Genomic DNA, 27,486 nt, shown 5'->3' on the forward strand with positions numbered 1-27,486 from the left:
CCAGACCGTGTGTGCGTTTGAACTCGGGATTCCCCCCACACATCATAATGTTGAATATTTACGGTTCGCGACCGGGGCGGCTCCGACGTTCTTCCGATCAGGTTTGGACACTCTTAACCAGGGGCACTGCACAAGATCCCGGGCCCTATGTATAGGCAGTCCTTGAAAATATATATTCCAAACTTTTCAAGGGCCCTCTCTTCCTTTAGGGCCCTGGTAATCAGTACCCCCAGTCCAGCGCCCCTGCTCTTAACACACCAAGGGAAAATCTGATAAAATAACCCGTAGAACCATCAAGATAATCGGGACAGACCAAGGATTGTCGGAAGGGGGGAAATCGGCCCAAAATCTATGGCGTTATTTCCAGAGATGTATAGTAACGAAGTAGAACTACTTCGCTACTGTACTTAAGTACTAAAACGCGGTATCTGTACTTCTCTAGAGTATTATTTTTTTCTCCTACTTCCACTTTTACTTCGGTACATATTTTCGCTGAGTTTAATACTTTTACTCCGATATTTTTTTTATGTGCTGCATCGTTACTCGTTACAATTATAATAATGTTACGAATCATTCCATTACAAACCACTGCCAGAACTGTAGATGGCAGGTTTGATGAAGCTGGCACATCATTGAGCGAATCAAGCGAGACTGCGCGTGCTGACTGAACTGCTGTGAAGAGAGAGATGAACACCGAGCCGAGCCAGATAATGACTCGTTCACGAGTCAAGAACCGGTTGCATCGGTTTTCGGATGACCAGTAACGTTAGTTCTTTCTGACAGTTCGATTCATTGAAGAAAACAGTTCACCGATTCTTTTGCGTTCGATGCAATGGCGTCATTGGCGTTGACTGCACATGGGCTCATAACATTAACACAGAATCAGTTCAGAATCAATCACCAAAAGAAAACAGTTCGGTTCCAGACGCTCTGTGTGTCGGTTTGCTTCACGCTAAATCACACATGTGCAGTATCATCAGCTCCTCGGTTCACGAATCGGACGCGTCTGACACAAACGGTTCTTGACTCGTGAACGAGTCATTATCTGGCTCGGCTCGGTGTTCATCTTCAGTTCTCTCTTCACATCAGTTCAGTCAGTGTACTGTTTGAGTCAATGAATTACTCAGGGATATTGGTTTGTTTTAACTCAGAGGGAGTGTCAGACACATTAAACAAGTTAACATCTTAATTCATCTGTGGATTAATGCGTATTGGAGACGCGAACTGTTTAAAACGATTCAGTTCGATTTGGTGGACTGTTTCAAAAAGATCCGGTTACATCGAATGATTCGTTCGCGAACCAGATATCACAAACTGCTTTGTTTGTAACTGTCTTAAAACAGACACGGAAGAGAAGACAATGCTGAATAAAGTCATAGTTTTTGCTATTTTTGGACCAAAATGTATTTTCGATGCTTCAAAAAATTCGAAATGACCCTCTGAGGTATTATGGGTTTGAAACAACATGAGGGTAAGTTATTAATGACATCATTTTGCAAATTGGGCTAACTAACCCTAGTAACCGTTTTTTGTTTACAAGAAGTTACAGTCAAAGGAATTGTGATTGTCCTTTAGGTTAATCATTTGAAATAGTAAAAACAATATGTTCAAACTTTTGACTATTTTCTTTAATAGCTACATAACACAATACTTCTACTTTTACTTTCAGTACTTGAGTAGTAAATTTTAAAATAGACTACTTGCAATACTTAAGTACAAAAAATGTTGAATACTTTAGTACTTCTACTTAAGTGTGGTGCTTAAAGAGCACTTCTACTTCTACTCAAGTCACTTTTTTGATAGAGCACTTGTACTTTTACTCAAGTATGGTTCTCTAGTACTTTATACATCTCTGGTTATTTCCCTGTCAGATGTCGAGAGCGCATAATTGTAGCGCAAAAGTACATTAATATGGTGCACGAGCGTGAATCTCTCTGCTCACGCGTGGAATATAATGTGCGCGAGCGCGAATCTCTCTGCTCGCGCGCGGAATATAATGTGCGCGAGCGCGAATAAAATGTGCGCGAGCGCGAATCTCTCTGCTCGCGCGCGGAATATAATGTGCAGAGCGTTAATGTACTTTCGCGCTACAATAATGCGCTCTCGAGATTTGACAGGGAAATAACGATCAAAAAAAATCAGCCCGATTATCTTTTGGTGCGTACCCAGCATAACTGACCCTTCACCAAGAGCTTGATTAACAATTTTTTTTACTAAATATAAGACTGATTTTTCAACAAACAAATCAGACAGAAGACTAGATTGACGTTGGTGGAATTGAACTTGAAAAGCGGTGTGTATTAAAATCTTTCCCTTTGAAACCAGATACCTTAAAATGTTCATTCATGTGTTGTTTTGTGCAATTACTAGTAAAGAGGAAGAGCTGAACTGTCACGACACATTAAAGAGCCACAAAACAGTATTTATTGTTTGAATTTCTTATAATATGTAAAAAAATTAAATTGTGGAGACTTGCTCTGTCTTGTCTGTTGATGTGTTGTCAGTTTCCTCTTTGCCCCACAATGTATTTTTAACTGTGTGAGAACATGATGTGTGGCAAGAGACCGGCATAGCTTGTAGGACACAGCAACAGTAACTAAGTGGGATATGTTTTTGGGAAGGGTCAGTTTAGAAGAGAGTGATTACTGAAACTATTGCATGCTTTTTTCATGTTGATTGGATTATTTCAGGAAAATGTCATTCTGATCAAGGTCAGTCTGATCAATTATAGTTTTTAATTGAAGGATTTTCAGTCAGATTAAGCCATCAATCGGATAACTAACAGATTCTTTGGTTGCATGTAAATGAAGCGAGAGACACCAAATTTCTCAAAACTGGAGACCCGGGCACTATTTTATCTGTCTATACTTGAACAAAAGAAGGTCAGTGAGGAGCATCATAAAATACTAACAACTATCATTGAAATAAACCATTTACTGCGTCTACTGTTCTATAGAATAGTATAGTATAGTATAGTATAGTATAGTATAGTATAGTATAGTATTATAGTGAAAATGTAATTCCAAACCTAATATCTTTGAATAATGAATTTGCCCTTGCTATTTTAACTTCTTAGAGTATTGCTAGCATGCAACATGAATATGTAAATCAAACAAGTTCATGAAATCAGATAAGTGAAATTATCTATCAGTCATAAAAATTGGCTAAGCTGTATAATGAGCCGTGTTCTCTGCGTCTGATATTCATGATTGATTGATTTTTGTTCCTGTAAAGGGCCTACAATGATCCACATAGACAGGCATAAATTTGTTGAATTTCAAGGTCAAAGTACAGACCGAAAACCAGCATGAGATGTCACCCTAAGAAATTACGTGGCAGCCATGCGCAAAATTGCTTACACAGATCACAGGCGTCCACCCATCTGTTGTGGGACAGGCAGGGGATGCTCAGTGACAGAGTTAATAGTTTTTTTAGGAGGACACACAGGCCATTTTGGCGCTTTGTTAATAAAGCATTTACTCGCTGCTCGGTCACAGATAATCCACGTAGTGGGGAGCAGCGCTAACACCCTGATCTGATTGACACCCATCAGAAAGAACAATATGGAAACCTTGATGTGTGAAATAATGATCTGACCTTTCCTTATCAAGATTATTGTAGGATTTACATTAACATTTACTATTTTGTAGACACAAACCAAGGCTTGTGTGCATTATTTTGACTTTACTTATGTATGGCTGTACTTACTTTAATTATGAATGAAACAATCTGGATCCCCGCTAGATTTTTTTTGCATATTACTAATTAAAAAATTAGGTTTTGATATATTTACAGTAGGAAATTTCCAAAATATCTTGATGGAACATGATATTTACATAATATCCTAATGATTTTTGGCATAAAATAAAAATCAAAAGGTTTGACCCATACGATGTTTTTTTTTTTGGTTATTGCTAAAAATATACGTCAGTAACTTGTGTGCTGCAGTAAAGATTAATTTTAAAAATCTCAGTTGAGATTTGCAGTATAGTATGTTTTGTTTATGAAACATTTATGTATTTTCCCTGACATTTGGATTGCTTTCTATAGCATAAAGCATGCAATAATAATGAAGGGAGGTCTGTGTAATTCCATCCAGAGCAACAATTGCTGGACCTGCATTTCTGTTTCTTAGCACAGAAGCTGAAGGGTGGGGAAGGAGAGCTGGCACCTGATTCTGGATCGAAAGTAAAGGACTTCACCGCCTTTCTATTATTATGGGTAATGTAAGGTATCAGGCTAATAAAATGTATGAGCTGTCAGCAGCAACCAGGAGTCATGGGAATTGTAGCCTAAAGTGCTTTCTAGAAACCTGGCCGAGTTCCAGCGCCGCAGTTGCTCTGGATGGATTTCACATTATGTGTGCAAGTGGAAGGGCAAGCAAGTGGAAGCAGCAAGAAAGAAAAAAAAGCAGGTTGACTTGCTGTTTTTGTGAACTGTAGATGATAAAATCCAAAGACATAGCCCTGTTAAAGAGCAGGTTTGTACCTCGGTTGTAGGGCTACTCGCTGTGGGACTCTAGCCATGCATCCTGCTGGTTTTACATGCTTTTGTTCAGCCGGTGAATGCCTCTCTCTCTGCAGATGGAGCAATTGGTAGGCCATACAGATAGAGACAACAACATTTTAGTCCTCTTATATTCCAGCATCTAGAAAGCATATCATTTCTGACAGATGACAACTTGCTGCACCCCATCCTCAGAGAGAAAACCCATGATCCAGTGTGAAAACCAGGACTGTGAAGAGGTGGACAAAAGAGGCTAAGTCGACACGTCCTGTGAGTCTCTAAAGCGACATTTATCTGTGTACCTCCAAACATCACTCTGGGGAACTTCTAACCTCATTTTGCAGGATTTAGTAAAGCCTGGGTTATCTTCGGATGTTATGACATGTTTGAATGTCACAGAATATTGAAGTAGCTTCTGTATGAATTTGAATATTGTGCAGTTGGTTTGTGTAGCGGTAAGCAGCTAAGCTAACATTTGTGATGAAAAACACATGCTGTGACAGGGGCTAAAACCCAAGCTAGAAAATAAATATGTTCATTTTCAAACTCAAAAGTAAGGATTAAAAAAATTAAAAAAAAATTGCATTATTCTATTATTTATTTTTCTTAAAGGGGGGGTGAAATGCTCGTTTACACTCAATATCCTGTTAATCGGCTATTAATCGACCACACGTCACACGAATCGGCTGGAGGCGCGACGTGTGGGCGGAGCTAAAGAATCACGAGCGCCAGTAGGCTTTTGTGTTGAGAGCGTCTGGAAGCTGTGACTTTACCGTGAGGAAAAACAACCAAAACAAACCATGGCTAACAGTCAGATTCAGCGTATATTTATGATCCAGAATCAGATCCAGAGGCTGAAATTTAACAAGAGCAGCATCAGCAACAACGTCTCTAACGATCTGATCAGTGAATGTCTGTTGTGCTCTCAGTGCTCTGCTATACGGGAGCGCGCGCTCTTCCGGCAGAAGTGCCTTAGGACCCATATAACGAAATTCTGCTCCATCTAATGTCACACAGAGCCATACTCGAAAAAAACTTTCCGAAACTTGTGACAAACCGGAAGGAGTATTTTTGGAACAGAAATACTCCTTCAAACGTACAACTTAATTTTTGAAACTTTGTCCATGTTTATTAGCATGGAAATCCAACTCTTTAACAGTGTAAAAAACTCAGTATGCATGAAATAGCATTTCACCCCCCCTTTAAATTAGAAAAGATTTTGTTTCATAAAACAAGTTTAGCAATTATGTGTATTTCAGTTAGTCTGACTCTTTGTCAAATAATTTGATCCCATTAAGCAAATTTAACAGTCACTCTGGCAACTTTAACTGGGAAACTAACCTGGTCCGAGGCAGACTAACTGTCAGTCTAAGCTGAGTTCCTCTAACACTAACCAATACAGGAACTCTCTCACATGCAATTATAAGACTTCATTAACCACTATCAGCCCAAAAATAAAAGTCTGCAAAATTAAATTCCACTCAAGTTATAAATCAAATAAATAAAACTATAGGCTACAACTGATTGTATTTAATGTATTGTTGCCACAATTTTTATGACAGTATTTTAATGTATATGAAAACATTTTGACATGGTTACTTCTTAAGATATGCATTAATACCATTTATGGTTATAAAAAAAATTCATTTTTACGATTTAAAATTGCTTAATTAAAAGTTAAAATTACTAAATTTAATATTAAAATAAATAATTAAAAAAAAAAACTGACTACAGAGAAACACGCATTAACTCGTTTGAGCTTAGTATTTAGGGCTGGACCCTTTAAACTGCTACTGCTATCATAATAAAACACTTTATTGTAGTTTGAAAATTCTACATGTGGCACATTTAATCTCCAAAAACCAATATTTCAGCAAAATGTATATATTACTCATAATTGTTGTGCTCTAATTCTATTGCACTCTGTTTAGTGAACATATGTGAAGCAGCGCACGAGCCTCACCCACTCCTGACATCAAAATGGGTATATCTGTATGACTTTCTAATATTTGCAGATGAAAAATGTAACTGTAAAAGGTCAGTTATGCACAAATTTTGCCACAGTGGATCGATTTGATCCAAGATCAATATTAAGGGCTGATTAAGAATAGTGTGCACATCGAATTATATTGACTCATTGAACTCATAAAATTACATTTTTATGGAACTGCTTTAGTTCAGATTGATTTGTTAGGTTGTTTCAAATCATGTTTTGGACCTAAATTCCCACTTTTCTTATCGCACAACAGGCCTCTGATGACAATGATTCTTTGTTCTTGCAAATCAGTGGAAATGACTATAAAAAAGTTGTATTAAGCATGCCAAGCCAGAAGTTGGCAATGTCACTTTGTGAAGAAACTCTAAGTGTCTGCATCACCTTTTTTTTCACAAAGTTGCACAAGTCACGTGAGTAAAACAATATTTTTTCCCAAGGGAACTTTTTGTGTGTGCGTGTGCTTTTGTGCTTGTAGAGGGCAACAATTTAATAGATTAGCTTTAAAGTTTTTAATAAAAATGCAAACAAATGATGTGAAATGCAAAAGCCATTGAAAACATCCAAAGACAAACATGGGGACTGTGACAAAAGGAATTAATCGATCAATCAATTAGTCAATCAATTAATCAATCAAGCAATCAATAAGGCCTGGAAGAAGGTTCAAATGTCCACAGGTCTATCTTTTAACAGTGCACAGTTGTTAATTTATGTATCTTTTTGAGAATATAACCAAAATTCAAAGGCATGGCTTACAAACCAAACACAAGTACTGACTGAATAGAGAAAGGATGTTTTAAGTCTAGAAATATAGAAGAAAATAGAAAAGGGTGCAGATAAAGAGCTCAGTGAAAACTCCCCTGAAGAACAAATGTCATCAGCACAAATAATGTATGAACTCAGTCTTCAGATACATGTACTGTATATTGTTTAGCTTCTGCTGAAAAGACCAGAAAACTGGTCACCAGCATATGTAGTGCTTTAGATGTCGGTGTTTTCATGTCCAAAGAGCTTATCTAGCTTATCTTATTCTTTACTCAAGCAAAATCATCAGAAAGGCCATTCCATCAACACTACAAATATTTAATTAAAAAAGGACAGTTATGCCAATCAACCAACTCTAAGAAGCATTCACAAGCCTGGTATATTCACCTGGGCAAGGTTGGCTGAGCAACATTTACATGCACCCAAATAATATTTGAGTTATTGTATTGATGGCTTGAACCAAACCGAAAAGCCTTCATGTGAACACCTCAATCGATCCAAATACAATTTTGATTAGACTGAAAGGGTTGATGTGGACCTTCTCAATTTATATCAATATTACATTGCTGATCCAAATCTCCTGAGGAGCGAGAAGCAAGGGAACACATTCTGAAAGGCAAAAGTTGAATTTGCTGGGTGTGTTGAAGATGCTGGGAAGAAAATACAAATACAAGAGCATCTCAGTGAATGATTCTCCCCCAAAAAGTGATTTCCAGTACAACATGCCCACTAGCAAACATTATAGCTTTGTAGGCTGTACTGACACAACATACATGAGTTAAAGAACATGAAGCTGTAATATATATATTAGTAATTTCTAGACCATTCAATATTACGGTCATTATCAAATCTTTAGCGACAGGTCTGGCCTCATTTACTCTTGGGCAAAACTGAGAGCAATTCGTATTCTTTCACTTAATGAGTGTGAAAGGCTGCATCTAAGAAATTACATAGCAACCATTTAAAAAGTATGTTCTTTGTGGTATAAATGTGTGTAGTATGAATGTAATCTGGTTGCACTACACCCATCATATTGTCATTGTCATGTGACCTACTAGAATCATTTACATCATATTTATAAATCCTCTCCTAGGGCCTCAAGGGATAGTAAAATGTCCATCAGCTGTGCACTTCATAATCTAACCAAAAATGTTAGGTCATCCAGGAGTTTTTTTAGTGTGTTTGCTTGCTTTATGTACACTGTGAATTTGGGCATACTACTCTGTTCACATACTGTTATGTAGAATACAGTAATACATAGTTATCTATGGTAGGGAAGTATGTAGTTTTTGATGCAGCCAATTCGAGTTGAATAGGCCATGCCCCACAGGAAGTTAAACTGGAATTATGGGAAGTGGGAAAATGTATGTTTTAAATATAAATGATATAAAGGAGTATATACTGTTATAGCACAAAATAAAGATGAACATCAAGGTAAATTTTCGGACACCCCAAACCACAAAAATATGTCAATACACACCATTTTTCAGGTTTGAGTCCACTGATGTTAATCTACTCAAAAATCTGACAAAATTATAGTTTGCATTGTGATTGGTCAGATCCCCTGTCAATCAAACTCCCTGCGAAGGGTGAATTCAGGATTATTAACTCAAAAAGCCAGTTCTGAATGACACGTATCCCCACAGATACAGATACAGAATTATATAATTTGATGTCGGAAACTTGTTATCTTAAATTTGTTACTACAAATCTAGTTAGCATGAGAGAACAAATCTCTCTTTCTAGCTAACTAGCTATCATACAAATCACTGTTACAGTACATGATGTGGCTTGCATGACTCAAGTGTGCATAAAACCCATCTGTGTCTTTGGTTTAAATACCCCTATGTTTAATTGAAGCACTGAAGCAATCATTTGTTAGTCTTTATAGGACTCAGAATGGAGGGAATTTGGAGGTGAAGAATAAGCGTCATAGAGTTTTGCTTCCCTCTACTTGGTTTCTATTTCTGTTTGTGCTCCTCCTGCCTGATGTGTCCCGTCTTGGAGAAGTCAATCTTCTTCACAAAGGAGGAGCCCTTCCTCCCTAGGGACATCGTTTATTCATGTATCAGATTTATTTTTGCCGCCCCTGCCTCCCAGGATTCACACTGCATTTATTACAGAAGGTAATGAAAATGGAATTTATACAGTAGAGCCCAACATGCGCTGAGCAACTGTGGTGCGTTATGGAAACCGCCTGAGATGCTCGCTGTTACCTCTTTTGCCCATTCGCCCTCCCATCCACAAAAAAAATGGGAAAAAGTGAACAACTTCAAAGTTTTTCAGAGTAGATGTTTAAATACAGCAAGTAGGGCGCTTTCTTTGGTCCTCTGTAAATAGGCTTTTACCTTATTATATTTAATTTAAGGGCAGGCTCGTTTAGACAACCTTCACTTTTCTCCAATAGCCTTTTCTATTTCTGTTTCTATTAGAGAAGTCAATCTTCTTCACAAAAAGGCTTGAAAAGACAGAACATTGTGTATTCAAGTATCATTTTTATTTTTGTCTAGATCTTTAAATACCGTGATTTCGTCTTCTTTAGTCCTTAGCGAACAGATATCTGAGCTCTTTGAGGTAATTACCTTTACTTGTATGCGTTTCATTGAGAGCCGTATGGTTAGCGTATCGACAGAAATACAGATGGGACACTTTTTCACTCTCCATTTTGCTTTCAGGCTTTCATCACATGGCAATCGTACATAAAAGCAATAGTTGCAACAGATTTTAAAAATCAATTTGCACAAATAATAATGGTTAGAAGGTGTGCAAAGTGGGTAATTTTATTTTCTGTGCTCTTAAATGTGCTTTATAGCAATTATGACCAAATAATATCAGCACTTTGTGAGAGAAGTTTCAGTCCAGGCTGATAAATAGCTCTGGTTTTCTTTGAGGCCTCTCAAAACTACTTATTTTTTAATTTGTATTTTTCTCTAAATATTATTTACTGCTAATGTGGTTTTAGTGAAATTGCATAATCAGCTATTAGCTTAAAAACAAAAGCATAAGAAACTGCAGCAGCAACTGATCTTTAGGCTAGTAGACTATGAAGAGATATTATTAGCAGAAAGTTAATAATTATAATAATAATAATAAATGTATTTGTATATAGTGCAGTTAAAACTTAGTTCTCAAAGCGCTGTACACTCAAAAGATACGAAGTAAAAAAAAATATTATCTTAATCTTCTTAATTTTACGGTATAAAAATCAGTTTCAGAGCAAAAAGATATGTGAAGCACAGGCTGAAGGTGGGCATTTGTACAATTATACTAAAATATATTTTATTGGCTAAAAAAGTACACACTAACAATCAGACAACAACAGGCATGTAGTATATTGTGTACAAGTTTTCTAGCAAAGTTTTGATCATGAAGTTAATTTAGAGGCCTTAGAAATTTCAATATCAAATCATATACTAGGTTTTATAGAGTTAAACAGAAAAAAAATCTAACAATTTTCAATAAAAATAAGTATTTCAAAAACTGTTGGGATCTTCTCTTACAGAGAATGGTCAGTTAACGAATTCACATTTACTTATAATTAAATAAAGATAATGCATATTTGGCATTTTGTCCGGGGAGAGAGCTCCGAGCCCGGCAAGACTCCCGAGCCCAGGGCTTCCCCCCCGAGTTGGGATAGAAAATTGGCTGAAGGTGAGGAATCGGGGTGGCAGAGGGATTCTGATAGTCGAGAGATAACGAAGGTAGGAAGTACTGATTATTTATAGGTGTTTTTCTCTTGAGCTGATAGGTAAACGATGTAATCACTAATGATGAACTGACCATGTTAATTATCCGTGCATGCTCCTCCCGAAATTTGTTTATGAAACTTCACAAAAAGAGAAAATATCCAGTAAGCAGTTGTGTGGACGAAAATGCCTGGTTGATGTCAGAGGTCAGAGGAAAATGGGCCGACTGGTTCGAGATGACAGAAAGACAACAGTAACTCAGATAACCACTAGTTAAAACCAAGGAATGCAGAATACCATCTCTGAACGCACAACAGATTGAACCCTGAAGCAGATGGGCTAAAGCAGCAGAAGACCACAAAAGGTGTCGCTCCTGTCAGCTAAGAACAGGAAACGGAGGCTAAAGTTCACACAGGATCACCAAAATTGGACAATAGAAGACTAGAAAAATGTTGCCTGGTCTGATGGGTTTCTGCTGCCACATTTAGCTGGTAGGGTCAGAATTTAGCATAAAGAACATTAAAGCATGGATCCATTCTGCCTTATCTCAACGGTTTCTTGAACATGACACTGAGTTCACGTTACTAAAATGGCCTCCACAGTCACCAGATCTCAATCCAGTAGAGCAGCTTTGGGATGTGGTGGAAGGGGTGATTCGCATCATAGTTTGTACAGCTGACAAATCTGCAGCAACTGCGTGATGCTATCATGTCAACATGGACCAAAATCTCTGAGGAATGCTTCCAAAACCTTGCTGAATCTATGCCATGAGGAATTAAGGTAGTTCTGAAGTTAAAAGGGGGTCCAGCAAGTACTAGCAAGGTGTTGAAACTATGTGGACATTTGTGCTTCGTGTTACTCTACATTGTATGATTGCTAAAGAGTCTGACTGATGAAATGTTTGACTGTGTGAAAACATCTTGATTAGATTTGAGCAGTTCATTCAGCAGATAGCAGTACACAAAATAAATCTCCTCCATTTGATGTTTTTTCTTCATCATCCTCTTCCTCATCCTCTTCCGACATTGCCCCGCTTCAGTTCCTTGCTGTTTCCATCGAAAAACCTTCCCTTTCCCCTACGTATGTCTTTAATTTATCACTCCTCCACAGTCTCTCTCTGTCTCCTTGATGGACTTAACTGTTTCAAACAAGCGTTTGTCATTCAGGGGACAAGCCTGTCTGCCCTCATGCTGGAAAGATGGAGAAAGGCAGACAGAGACAAAGAGGATAAAAAGGCAGACAGATAAACAGGTATAAGCCAGTGAATCCCATCTGCAGGAAACTCAATGTGCTTATTTCCCCAAACGCACAAAGTCCTTTAGTGGTAATATCTCACAGTGAGAGATAAGCATTCAAAAGTTCCCTTATGTTGCTCAAAAAAGAGCAAGAGTCTGAATCTGTATTTCAATACCATGCGAGTGAACATTTAAAAAATAACTTTGTAGTGTTGTTGTATGACTAGAACAGCGTCTACTATTTTGAACCAATATCCGGTGGTCGCTGAAAGTCTGATGTGGAAGAATACATAAGTTCAACAGAATCTTCCAGAATGACGATTCAGCTTTCACCTGCTGAACCAAACCATAATTCAAGCATAGCTGAATCAAAGTTTTAAAGGAACTTTTATGAAAAGATTACAGCAGTTGTAAAGCCTTGGGTTTGTGTATAAATTTGCACTCACAGGATCATGAGAATGAGAAAGGATGTAAGGTCTTGAAAGACGAGGAATGATATTTGAACAGTAGCAAAGGGGAACTGGAACGTACAAAAGGGACATTTACAAAGATAACATAGGATGAAACACATTGCAGCTGTGTATTTTCACTTGTTAAAATTTACATTATGTATATAATATAGTGTCTTGCAAAAGTACTGTATTCATACCCCTTATTGTTATTATTATTATTATTTATTTTTGTCATATTTAAGTTGCTTCCATACACCATGACAAAGCAAAAAAAAATTGGTCACAGCTTTGCAAATGTAAATAAGTACATGGCATAAGTATTAATACTCTTACTTAGCTGACACAATTTTACAGTCTCAAGCCTTTTTGGGTACAATGTGACAAGCATTGAACATCTGCATTTGGCAATTATCTGCCATTCTTCCTCTCACCTCTTCACCACTCAAGCTCTGTCAGGTTGGACATTTCCAGTTTTCTCCAGGAATGCTTAATTGGATTCAAGCCTAGACTCTTGTTGTCTATAAACTACTTTTGCATTGTCTTAGCTGTGTGCTTATGGTCAATGTTCTGTTGGAATGTCAACAGTCTGAGGTTCTGAGCATTAAGGTCATCTCTATATTTTGGTGCATTGAGCTTTCCTTCTACTCTGAAGAGTCCCTCAGTCCCTGCCGCTGAAAAACAACCCCATACTATGAGGCTGCTACCACACACTTTACTGTTGGGATGGTGCTGTGCATGTGATGAGCAGAGCTGGTTTATTCCAAACATAACACATGGAATTGAGGTTCATCAGACCAGAAAATACAGTTTCTCACAGAGTAAAATTCCTTTAGGATCTTTTTTTGGACCTAAAACTCACTTGACACTTTGCAAATTTAATTTTGCAAAGTGGGTTTTCATGTGTCTTCACTGAGGGGAGGATTGAGTTTGACCACATCACCATAAAGCCCAGATCAGCGGAGTGCAGCAGAGATCTTTGTCCTTCTACAAGTCTCTCCCATCTCTATACACTATCATCGATCTTAAATAGAATGACCATCACTATTCTTGATCACTCGCTCGGTTTGTCCAGGAGACCAGCTCTAGGAAGAGTTTTGGTTGTTCCAAACTTTTTGTTTTATAAATTATGGAGGTCACATTCTCATGTGAATCTTCAATGGATCTGTTTCTTCTTCTTCTTCTTTTTCTTAGATTCGTTTGTCTTCCCCAGAAGTTCTGATCTGCATGCTCAGATTTTAGACCTTATATAGACAGGTGTGTGCCTTTTCATACCATGTCCAATCAATTGAATTTAACTCAAAATACAGAAACATCTCAAAGATGACCCAATGGTCATTTAAATCAGGGGTCTCCAACCTTTTTAAAAAGAAAAAAATATTTTGTTTCATTGTAAGTTTGCAGATTTTTTTTTTTTTTTTTTTTTTTTTTTTTTTTTTTGATAATTGTATGTGTATGCATCTGTTTATAGGTAAGGAGACATAAAAGAAGAATTAACTCTGTATTTGTGAAATATGTCTCTTTGCGTGTGTGTGCTTTGGGTTTGTGTGGCTGCTGTGTACACAGAAAACAGAGTTTGAGTAACAAATCTCTTTCACCTCTTCTTGCACTGGAATGGTTTAAAATTGCTTGAACGTATAAACTGGCAAATTAATCTGTGAACACGCATACCAAATGCATCACGGATATACATGACAAATCAGAGCAATCATTTACTTTTTGAACATTTAATTGACATGAAATAGTCACATTGCTACTCCAAACTATTCGCATACAACAAACAAAAATACAGAATAATTAGAACAATCATTAACACACAATAAATAATAGCGTGTCATATCTATAAACGTTTTCCACAGAATGTTCTTGAGACCCACTAGCAACTCTTCCACTGGTTCGTGACCCCGTGGTTGGGGACCTCTGATTTAGATCATTGAGCAAACTGGAATGTTACATATTTATGGTTTATATTTTGCCTTATGCTATATGAAGGGTAGACCAATGTGGTGGAAAGTGTAACTGAAAGTAATTTAACATAAGGCTGCAAAAACAAAATGTGAAGAAAAAAAAAAATCAGTAGAGTATGAATACTCGATAATGACTGTATCTTCAGCTTTAGAAGCTTGAGGCTATAAAATTGTCAGCAAAGTACTGAGTTAAGAGTATGAATGCTTATGCCATGAACTAAGTTTTACCTTTTTAAAACATTTGCAAAGTTGTGACAAATCAGTTTTTGCTTTTTCATGGTGTATGGCAGCAACACACACATAAAATGGGTATGAATACAGTACTTTTGCAAGATACTATATTATATACAATATTTCAGTTGCACTTTATTTTACATTAATTTAACTAAAGTGTCCTTATAGTGTACATCCCCAATAAAGTACTGGTAATATAAGGTAACTCATTTTGGTAGGGCTGGGTTTAGTGGTAGGTTCAGGTTTAGTATCTGGTTATTACCTAGTTATTGTAACACTAATAAGTGCATACTACTGTATGAAGGAAAAGGACTGTAAAATAAAATTCTACCATTATTTCATATTTAACAAGTGGATGCAGTTTCTTAATGGAACAAGTCACGCTTCTCCCAGTGTGTTCTTGAAGAGTGCTCTTTAAATTGTGAGGATATCATGCTCTCAGGAAGTGAGCAAGCCAAGTATCATTTTGACTTTTAGATAAAAATTAATAGGGTTTTCACACTGTTTGCTGAGGTCCGAATCTGAGTGTGATTGCTTAGACTTTTATTCACATAAACCCCCATTGCACGATATTCATCTAGAATAATCACAAAAGCACACCGTGTGCTTGACAGAAAACACAAAATGGGTCAATATATTGTATTTTTTCGAAATTTGGTACAGCAGACTGAAAGATACTTACGTCCATTCGATGTGCGTCACATAAAGGGTCTCTTGAGAAGAGGGCTGATTGCGAGCCATTCGTTTGCTGAAATGACTGGACTAGCTGTACGCATTTATACTGCACTCTCTCTCTCTCTCTCTCTCTCTCTCTCTCTCTCTCTCTCTCTCTCTCGTATCCAAGGGAAATCATCAACACTCTTGTGTTTGTTGAACTAATGACATTGTCATTAGTATGGGCAGGTTACTCAACTTCTTGTAGGCTACATGGTACTGATCATATCATGAAATTACAATAAAGATCATATAAATTATTCAAAAGGGTTTAATAATGAATGAAAGTGAAGTGACATTCAGCCAAGTATGGTGACCCATACTCAGAATTTGTGCTCTGCATTTAACCCATCCGAAATGCACACAGAGCAGTGAACACACACACACACACTGTGAGACACACCTGGAGCAGTGGGCAGCCATTTATGCTGCGGCGCCCGGGGAGCAGTTGGGGGTTCGATGCCTTGCTCAAGGGCACCTAAGTCGTGGTATTGAAGGTGGAGAGAGAACTGTACATGCACTCCCCCCACCCTCAATTCCGTCCGGCCCGAGACTAGAACCTACAACCCTCTAACCATTAGGCCACGACTTCCCTATACAATTCCCTATACAATTGTAACAAATTTGTTGCTGTTGTCTTGTTTTGATGATTTCCCCTTGCTGTTATAGCCTGGTTCTACATATGGACAGTTTGAGGGTAATTCCACAGAAACCCTGGCAGCTAGTTTGCTTGCCTTGGTGGGTTATGAAATTTAACAAGTAATTATGTGTGTAATCTGTCTGAGGTATTACATCTGCTATCAGTTTATGAAAGGTGTGTATATATATATATATATATATATATATATATATATATATACACACACCATATATATTCTGACTGCAGTGTGCTTACTTCACACATCTGTCACAAATTGGTGTTTTGGAAAAGTATTGTAGTAGTTATTGTGCTAGTGTTTTAGGAGAAAATGACATCTCAGGAGGCTGTTACCCTGGGGCCTTTGGCTATATTATATCTTATAATAGAAAACCTTATGTGAGAGGGGTCAAAAAAAAAAAAAAGCCAAACATTTTACATCCATCTGTTAGCTAAACATAGTGTTGACATTTAAACTGACTGAAAGAATAAGAAGAAGAAAAGAAAAAGAAACTTCAAGATTATTATTTTTTTAAACTGCATCTCTATCATAACATTAGTTAATCTTCGAGGGCAAACTGACCATATAACAGTTATACTAATGGCTGGTATAGTGACAAGACATACATACAGTCAAGTATGGTGACCCATACTCAGAATTCGTGCTCTGCATTTAACCCATCCAAAGTGAACACACACACACACACACACACAAACAGCAGTGGGCAGCCATTTATGCTGTGGTTCCCGGGGAGCAGTTGGGGGTTCAGTGCCTTGCTCAAGGGCACCTCAGTTGTGGTATTGCTGGCCCGAGACTCAAACTCACAACCCTAGGGTTAGGAGTCATACTCTCTAACCACTAGGCCGTGACTTCCCCTTATAGCACCCTCTATGTTATGCTTAGGCCCATCTTTAGATTTAACACAATTAATTTCATATTGTAAATTTAGCTGTCTTGCGCAACAATGACACTCTTGTTTTTATAAAAACCCATCCAGTATAACTAAATAATCTCATCCTATATGGTTTTAAATAAGTAAATACTACTTTTGAATAGGAAAATACCAGCCATGGAAATTACAGTTGTAGCTTGTTTTTTTATAATTCTATTTCTATTTTTGGTCACTCGTTTACTCAGGTTCCACTAATAACAATTTTGAGATTGCAAAGGGAACCAAAAACCAGCGACTTGACAAGTCAAGTCAAGCCGCCGGGTTTTACTAGTTAATGAATGTTCGCCGTACTTGGCTAACCACTGTTAATGCCACTGCTGTAACTAAGCGCTGCTGAAGATTAAATCTGTATGATTGCTTTCCTTTTCAGCATGTTAATTAAATCAGATGAGCTTCCTAATTATTCTAATTGATAAATTACAACTTGATTATGTCATATTACAGCCACGTAAATTCAAAACACTCATTTGCTTGACGAATGCAGCGCTGGCTTGTGTGAATTAAAGTGAGACAGCTTCAGTTCGCATCCCCCACAAAGGGAAATGCACGGAGGTTGTTCATTTATTTGCCGCTCCAGAGCTGTCGTTCTAAGTTCTCGCATGATTCGTCTCTCTTAATCACCACAAATCCAGTGAATTAGAGATAATTCAATTTCATCAGTGCAACTAATCAGGGAATAGGGGTCCGTACCATATAAAGCACACACACTGTGATTATACCCAAATATATTATCTACTGTAGTGCTTCTCTATGTAATTATGTACGACAGGGGACAACTATCAAGGGGCCCACAGAATTGAGTCGCCACTTGTTTCACATATGACAAAACTGGTGGAACGGAATAGCAACAGAATGTACCTGAGGTATCGAGAGAGTTGCTGTTCTCTGAGCTGAATCATATTATTACGCTCTACATGTCACTATTCATCAGTAATCATGTACTCCGATTAGCGATCCTTCGACACATTTACGCCTATACATGTGCACGTCTTGGAAGTGAAAATATGAGGATAACTGCAGAGGTTCTGTCACAATTAAAAAAAAATTATATGGTCATATTTGTAGGTCAGTCAGAAAGAAGAATGACAAAGACAGTCTATCTTTAGACTCTACATGATGTCAACATCACTGAAAAAAACATGTATGTTGGATTTACTGTACAATGATGTGCATTGGTTCCACATAAATCAATTATGTTACACAAACATCGTTTGCTCATGTAATGTCAACATCATTGGAAGTTGTTTTAAATTAAGCCAGTTAAACAGCTTTATTTGGTTTACTGACAGGATTCATTTATTCAATACCATTTTTGTGTCGTATCACAGAATTAGTACTAGCTAGCTAACAAACTGTGTAAAATAGCATATTAGCATGCTAAATGTTAAGTATTATTTTAGCAATGTGGCCATGCTTGACCTAAGCAAAAGCTCAGAACAATGATGCAATTGAAATATTTCAACATTTGTAGGTCAGTCAGAAAGAAGAATGACAAAGACAGTCTATCTTTAGACTCTACATGATGTCAACATCACTGAAAAAAACATGTATGTTGGATTTACTGTACAATGATGTGCATTGGTTCCACATAAATCAATTATGTTACACAAACATCGTTTGCTCATGTAATGTCAACATCATTGGAAGTTGTTTTAAATTAAGCCAGTTAAACAGCTTTATTTGGTTTACTGACAGGATTCATTTATTCAATACCATTTTTGTGTCGTATCACAGAATTAGTACTAGCTAGCTAACAAACTGTGTAAAATAGCATATTAGCATGCTAAATGTTAAGTATTATTTTAGCAATGTGGCCATGCTTGACCTAAGCAAAAGCTCAGAACAATGATGCAATTGAAATATTTCAACATTTGTAGGTCAGTCAGAAAGAAGAATGACAAAGACAGTCTATCTTTAGACTCTACATGATGTCAACATCACTGAAAAAAACATGTATGTTGGATTTACTGTACAATGATGTGCATTGGTTCCACATAAATCAATTATGTTACACAAACATCGTTTGCTCATGTAATGTCAACATCATTGGAAGTTGTTTTAAATTAAGCCAGTTAAACAGCTTTATTTGGTTTCCTGACAGGATCCATTTATTTAATACCATTTTTGTGTCGTATCACTGAATTAGTACTAGCTAGCTAACAAACTGTGTAAAATAGCATATTAAAATGCTAAATGTTAAGTATTATTTTAGCAATGTGGCCATGCTTGACCTAAGCAAAAGCTCCATGCTTCAGAACAATGATGCAATTGAAATATTTCAACATTATTGAAACTTCCAAAACCATCAAGTCTTCCACTTTCTCATCTTGCTCAAAAACACATCAAATAAAACTTTGATTTTAACATTTTAATCTCTCTCAACTCAAATCAAACTTTATTTATAAAGCACTTTTAACTAGGGATGCACCGAATCCAGGATTCGGATTCAGATTCGGCCGAATACTGGGCATTTTGACGGGGTTCGGTTTCGGCCGAACCTTAGTTTTTTTTTCACCAAACCGAACCCTAGGCTTGCGCTACTCTGGTCGACGTCACGCGGCCGTTGATTACGTGAAGGTGTTTATATGAGGAGGAACACGGCCCGACAGTTCGCTCTAAACTAAACGGTTCAGGAATCTTGAGCGGCTGGGGCGATTTACCGTAGCAATACAGAGCCAGCCAGTCACATCGGGTGCTGACGTGGAGATAAGCGATTTTTCGGTGAGGCTTTTGATTCCTCTTAGAGATGATCCTCTTCAGAGGTGGAAGACAAACCAGCAGCGATTTCCACTGCTGCCAAAAAGGGCAAAAATCTACCTCTGTGCCCAGTGAAAGACTTTTCAGTACTGCTGGGGACATTAGTTCTCACACTCGCAACCGGCTGTCACCTGTTAATGAGCGTCTTGTTTTTTCTACCTTTTTTTTATTAAACTCTCATTTCATGTGAAAGATTAGAGGTTTTACGTTAATTTAATTATGATGCAGGAGATGTGTGTGGTCTTCCGTAATATTTTTCGTAATATTTGGCTACTGTTCTAATCGTAGCCTATAGCTACTGTTATAAACGAAAACTAAAAAGCCTACTATCCATGTTTATTGAGTTAATGTTCAATTACATTCATTTCAGTTAAGTCAACAAACATATTCTGATTTTTAAAAAGAAAAGAAAAACGCTAAGCTTGGTAATTGTCAAAAAAGTTTTTCTCACTTGTCATCCTGTCATAATGTTGCCTATTCTTTTTTTTTCTTTCTTTTTTTTACAGTTAAAATAAAATTAAATGAAAAATACATCGCTGTGGACGTTGTTTACTTCATTAATGTGATTTACTGTGTTAATGGAATAAGGATGCGAGTAGGATTCGGTATTCGGTTTCGGATTCGGCCGAATCTTAAACAGTGGTTTCGGTATTCGGACGAACCCCAAAAATCTGGATTCGGTGCATCCCTACTTTTAACACTTTTAAGTGGAACCAAAGTGCTGTACAGAGAAGGAAACAGAGAGAGAGAGAGAGAGAGTACACAGCTTACAAAGCATTTTTAAATGCTAATGAATACAAATAAATTTTCAGCACACTCTGAAATACACCCAAAGTACATTTTATAAAATTACATAATTACATTACTATTGTTATTTTATAATTTGAGAAAACTAACAAAGTAATTAGGAAAGCTCTCACAGTAGACATGCAGACCTTAATTTGTTTAACTAAGTTCATTGAAATCAGTTCATTTTTACAAAAAAAGTTTAAGGATTGTAAAAAAAAAAAAATCTGGTCTGGCACTTATGTTATGCTTCGTTATTCATTATTTATTGATAATTTAGATCCACATGACTTTATAAGTCATGTTCTTTGATTTTGTCGAAAGCGACATTGCATTGAAGGTTCATCAGTTCATGTATTTCCTAAGAACTGAATTCAGGATCTTGGCATTGCTAACATTTCATCCTCTACATTCTATGCTAAAGGAAGGCAACATGTATTGTCCAAAAACATTGTGAAGTTGTTTTTGAAATCTACTATTCAGTCCTTTAGAACATCTGAGAAAGCCAGGCAGAATGGATTCCTGTGTGGATTTAAGAATGATTTACAAATTTGCATTAGCATTTGATTTGTGAACGCTATAGGCTACTCTTTATAAAATGTTATTTATAAAAGTATTTCCTAAGCATGGAATTCTGGTCATATTTCTTAAACAAGGTCTGGCTTCCTGTTTTTATTATGACATTAGAACTTTTCTGGCACAACGGATGAAGTTTGGGAAATTGATCGATTTTGAGTCAATCCAGCATCAAGGAGCATTACCTTTATGTCTTGAGTGCTGCTGCACCACAGCTTTGCCCCCTATGTGAAGAAAGAGCAGCACCAGCCAATACATGTCTTGCTGTTGTGTCTCCAGACGGAATGTCTAAATGGATCACAGTTTCTTCTGGATGAGATCTTTAGAGCTCTTACATGTTTATAACATCCAGGGTTTTATAATGTATGGAAGCATGATAGTATGTGAGAACAGCGCTTGTGTTTTCTGAGGATTTTATGATTTTATGATTGCAATGCTGAGTTCTTTTCCGAGCATTTGTAATTCTCATATGTCTGCATGTAGCATTTTATAATGGAGCAAATAAGATGATTAAAATTTAATGAGTACACAGCAGTGGTGCATAAGTTTTCAGCATAAAAAAATGGAAATACAAAGTTGGTAATACAAAGTACCAAAATGTATGTTAATTAAAAGGAAAATATATTTTCAAATATTTTTACAATCAAAGCAATTATCGCAAAATGACTAGTATAACTAGCAAACACTCTAGTTTGTATAACTTGTTGAGTGAGCAGCTTTAACTATAGACATTCCACTACAGATGTACTGACAAAGGCAGTGTACGTTTTAATTTTTGATAACTGTTTTGATAATATTGTTTAACTAAATCCTTCTAACAAACAATAGATATACAAGAGAGAAGGATAATGTGTTTTTGCTTCAGCAAAAATACAGTAATATTGCATTTTGTCTCAAAGTGGCTCAAATTTTTGGGAAGAAACAGCTTATTAATGGAAACACCACACACAGGATAACAGATTAAGAATGCAGATTTAAAATTTAGTTGAATCTAAAGTCTATCTGCTTTTAGAGTACTTCTCAATGATTAATTTTTTTTTTTTTGCATTAATTCTGTAAAATAAATAAACTATAAAAAATAAAAACTCTTCTAGTGCTCGTTTTATTTTATGATACTCTGTAATCTGATTTATACATTTTATTTTATTCAAACTTAACATCATGAGTATCACCAGTTATTGTATGACAAATTGCTTGTGATGTTACTCATTTGTAGATTTCTCTGGATAAAAGCACCTGTACATGACTTAATACAGCTGTGTTTGTGCTCTACAAGAAGACAATAAAATAAATCATCTTATAAACAAGATAATGTGTTGGCAGGTAGTCTTACGGAAAATAAACAAAATAAAGTTGATTAAGACTTAACACAAATCAGGGATTGAGTTCCATGGCTCTGGACAGTCTTTTCACATTGTAAAATAATTATTTCAACTCAATCCAGTATGGCATGTACATTTATTTACTTCTACCTTAAATACTTAGTCAAAATACATGATAATTTGGTCACATTTTAGTTTGGCAACCAATTATCATTACTATGACGTTTGCCTCAATAAACTTAATTTGCTGCTTATTAATAGTAAGTAAGTTAATTGTTAAGTGCATGTATGGGGTAAAGGATCTAAGAATAAGGAATTAATATGTGCTTTATAAGTGCTAATAAACAGCCAATATGCTACTAGTGTGCATGCTAATAAATAACTAGTTAGAATTGGTTGTGAGAATTGGTCCTTAAAATAAACTGATCCCATTACTTTTGTCACACAATCTATTAAATATTTATTTTGTGTGATTGTGCTGAATTTTTTGAACTCCAATTAAGTACATTCCTCTTCCTGTCTTTGCATTTCAACTTCCAGTTTAATTTGAAATCCAATTTGATTCTTAAATTCTGCTCATCCCTCACTGATGGACACAAAGATGTGAAAATAGCTGTTCACATTCCCCAACAGTAGACTTTGACATCACAAGACTACTTGAAAATTGATGAGGCAAATACACTGGATGGAAGTGAAATCACTGTAGTCATCAACAGGCCAATCATCAGTTTAAACAGATTTTCTGACCACCTCGTCTCTTGTCTCAAGCTTTCAAGGAGACCCAGATAATGACCATCTCTGTTCAAAGAGTCTAGGTGGTCAATAGTAATCACAGAGCATGGGTTTGGAGTCAGTAAAATGAGCATGCTCTTCTATCAACATCACCTATAACCTACAGCGGATACCTTCCCACAATCTTATGTGAGTTTCTGTGTGTGGGAGAAACCATATTGGATATATTGCTGAGTGAAAAATGATAGAGCGAGAGAAAGCAACAGATAGTGGGGACTGTGTGTGTGTGTGGGTGTTAGGAAAGAAGGCTGGGGAGGCATCGGCCCTTGGAGACCTCATTAACTGGTAAGCTTTCACCAGCTGATGCTATCTGCTGTAGCAATTCCCATCCAACCAGGCGTCATACCACATAGGAGAGCGTAGGCCTTGGTGGGGAGCATCGGGAAGGGGCTGAAGAGTTGGAAGACTGCAGAGGTGATGGGCTCCCATGTTTAGAGAGATCACAGTCCACCTCATATGTGCCTAACTGCACCCTGCTGCCATCTACAGTATGCTGCCACTTCCTATCTTATCTGACTGAAATTAAATTCACTCAGACTCTATCATTTAGTGATGGCACCCAATTCTTGTCATAGGGAATGCCAGAGTAAAGGCTAGCAGAGAATATGCAAACAATTTAGCCACAGGGAACAACTTTAATGATAACTGCGTATATCACTTAGACTTGCTCTAAGAGAGCTGTTCAGTGCACAGTTTGTCTCCATTTCCTTCCTCAGCTTTTCAAATACGATAGCTCCTCAGCTCTGGAGGCCACAAGCTGCATGCTTCAGAATCTCAGAAGATGTTATACATCATCTGGATGTGTCTGACTACTGTATACTGCACTGGTCTCCTATCCTGCTACTGGAGGGCCACTGTCTTGCAGAGTCTGGCTCCCACACACTCATCTGGACATTTCCAGTATTCTATAAACTAGGGGTCAGTAAGGAGGTCTGGCATCGGGCCAAATAAAATTGCCCCTAGAAAGCAGGCCAGAACATTGTCAAAGGGTAATTTAAGAAATTAATGAAAAATGCAACAAGGATTGCCTGTGACAGACTGTTCCAGTGTCTTTTGTAACTGGTAGTGAGCTGTTATTCTGTGTTAAAAGGTTCATGTGATGTTGCTAAAAAGAACATTATTTTGTGTATTGGGTGTAATAAAATGTGTTTTTTTTTTGTGGTTTATGTTTCATAAAACACATTATTTTCCATATACCCTACAATATTGTTTCTCCTCTATACCTCGCCTTCTGAATCGCATGGATTTTTACAAGGTTCATCGTTCTGAAAAGCAAGGTGTGCTCTGATTGGCCAGCTATCCAGTGCATTGTGATTGGCCAATTGTTTCAAGCATCTGACGAAATGTTACAACCCTCAACATATATTGTTATGGTGTGAGAACACCAGCATGACAGGAAAAAAAACAAACAAATAAAACCCATTACAAACGAGGCAGTTGTTGCATTCAGTGGGAATAGAATTACTGATTATAATGACTTATATTGTCTTTTCATGCATTGTGTTGCATATCACGCCGTGTAAACATAAACCCATGTCTTCATCTTTGATCGGAGAAACGACAAACAATAAGTGCTACTCTACACTGCTCAAAACTTGCGTTTGAATCATCAGTGACAAATCCTTTACATATGTAAACCTACATACCATGAGTCAGAAGCGCCAGACTGTCCTTCAAAGAGTAAGGAGGGAGCAGCAGTCAGATGGAGGAACGGCCGGCGGATTCAACGAAGGAGTGGCCGGGGGTTGCAACCAGATGTGACAAGCCCGGGCTGGACTCTACAACGAGGCTAATATTGTGCTCTTTTGGAAAGTCAAATAAAGTAGTTTCACTTTCACAATGAAACACACAACTTCTCCAAGAAATGGTGCCGGCGGCAACAGCAAGCATGAAAGGTACGCCTTCTTTCTTTGTGTGAACATTTGGGCAGCATTTTCCAAATCTTCCCACATAGTGAAGCAGAGATTTAGAGGCGGGTTTAAACGAACAATTTTAGATGGGCGTGGACAAGTCTTAACATTTATAATGAATATCTCTTTGGATTTGAGACTTTATCTTTGCAACTTTTCAGATCTTTATGAACCAAGAGCTTATAACACTTCTAAGAGAAAGAAAAAATTTAAATCATATGCTCCCTTTAAATCCTGTAGTAGGACAATCATTAAGGGTGTACTCACACTAGCCAGTTTGAACCGTGCCCGAGTGCGTTTGACCACCAAAGCGTGGTTCATTTGACTAGTGTGAGTGCTCCGACCCGTGCCCGGGCGCGGCTCGATTAGCCGGCCCTGGCCCGCTTGGAAGAGGTGGGCCAGAGCACGGTTCAGTTGGACTCGGGCGCGGTTCGCATGCAGTGTGAGCGCTAACCGTGCTGGAGCACGGAAAAGGACGCGTTGCGTCACGGTTTTGCGACACTCCAAAACCAAGCTCAAAAAGTCAGAAAATCACAGTCAGTAAACAGGGTAACACAGGGGCGGACACAAGGCTGATGGCACAGTGACACAGGGACCTCGGTGGGCAACACTGATGGTGCTTGCTTCGGTGATGAACAATCGAATCCCGGTGACTGTGCAATCCTCGTGAAGGTGAACGGTAATCCAGAGAAAGGTGAAGATCCTAGAACGACGACGACGACGACACACACATTTGTATGAGATTCAAAATGGATAAAAATTACTCAAAAAAATAAAAGAGCACTTGAATAAGCCCATTGATTCTCAGTTGTTAAAAACTGTTATCAGCTGAGGATCATCTCTAAGCTTAAATCAACACTTTATTTTGAAGATCTGGAAATGCTGGAATGTTTTTATCACATCATGTCTGGATCATTGTTAATTTATGTTTGTCTTTCACAATCGTCATTGGCACGGCTGCAGCTGGTTCAGAACGCAATTGCTAGATTGTTTCCGGCACCAAAAAACACAAACACATTTCCCCAGTTTTAGCATCACTTCATTGGCTTCCTGTCTTTTTTAGGATTCAATTTAAAGGGTTAGTTCACCCAAAAATCTAAATTATGTTATTAACCCTTACTAGTAACCCCCCTTTTTTGGCATGGAGACAGAAATTACATGCCCAAAATGAAAAGGTTTCTGCTCATGATTCTTTCTGACTAGATACATAATCAACCTTTGTTCACAAAGCTGACACTTTAAAGTTTACTGTTCAGGAATCAGAATCACTCAGAATGTTATGATAATAGATATATATAAGCTCAAACAAAAACAAAAATAAAAATATGAAAAACATAGTTTTTAAATGTATTTTAAAAATTGTTGATGTAGGAAATGAGTATGAAAACACAGTGTAGCTAAGGCCACAAGTCTTCCAAAACTTCATAAAAAATGTCATAATTGAATGTGTAAAACTGTGAATTTTATGAAATATTTTCTAAGGCCATGTCATGTGTGTTTTTAGAGAAGGCTAATAAGATTGATTTATGGCCCTTGTCATCTCTGTAAGATCTCGCATGTAAACTCTCCTGTCAGTGTGTTTTGTATGTGTTGGCTTTGCAAAACTCCCTGATTGATTGTTCTATTGTTCTCACCAAACGAGTCTTTCACACCTCCGCCAGGTATGACACATTATCCGCATTTTTCTTTTATCATTATTCATTTGTTTTTATTCCACCTTTATTAGCCTTTATTGTGGTTTTTCAGGCTTTACAAAGACACAAAGCAGCGATCTCACTTCAGTCTCTGTTTGCATTTAGCCCTTATTTATCAAAAGTCTTACTATAAAAATACAACAAAACATTTTCTTACAACCTTACGTGAATTATTGAGACAAAAATGCATTATGAAGAAGAAATGCACCTGCTATTAGTAGCATTGGAGCTAACCTTAGCATTAAGCTACATCAGACAATTTATGAAATTATTAGTACACTTTTACTCAAAACTCACTTTAAACCTCGATCGAGTGTTTATAATAACTTCCTTTAGCGATCAGGGGTGGAACTTTGTTGTTTACTGTTGTAAAAATATTATATTTGTAGCCTTTTTCATCGCTGCACAAGTTAGCATTTCCGATGTACATTTTCGATTTTTTTTTATAAAAACGCCCCAGATCTCAAGAAGATCTCATACCAAGCTTTACTATCGTAATCACGGAATATT

Source organism: Carassius auratus, chromosome 16, assembly GCF_003368295.1.
Source record: "Carassius auratus strain Wakin chromosome 16, ASM336829v1, whole genome shotgun sequence".
Lineage (NCBI taxonomy): Eukaryota > Metazoa > Chordata > Actinopteri > Cypriniformes > Cyprinidae > Carassius > Carassius auratus.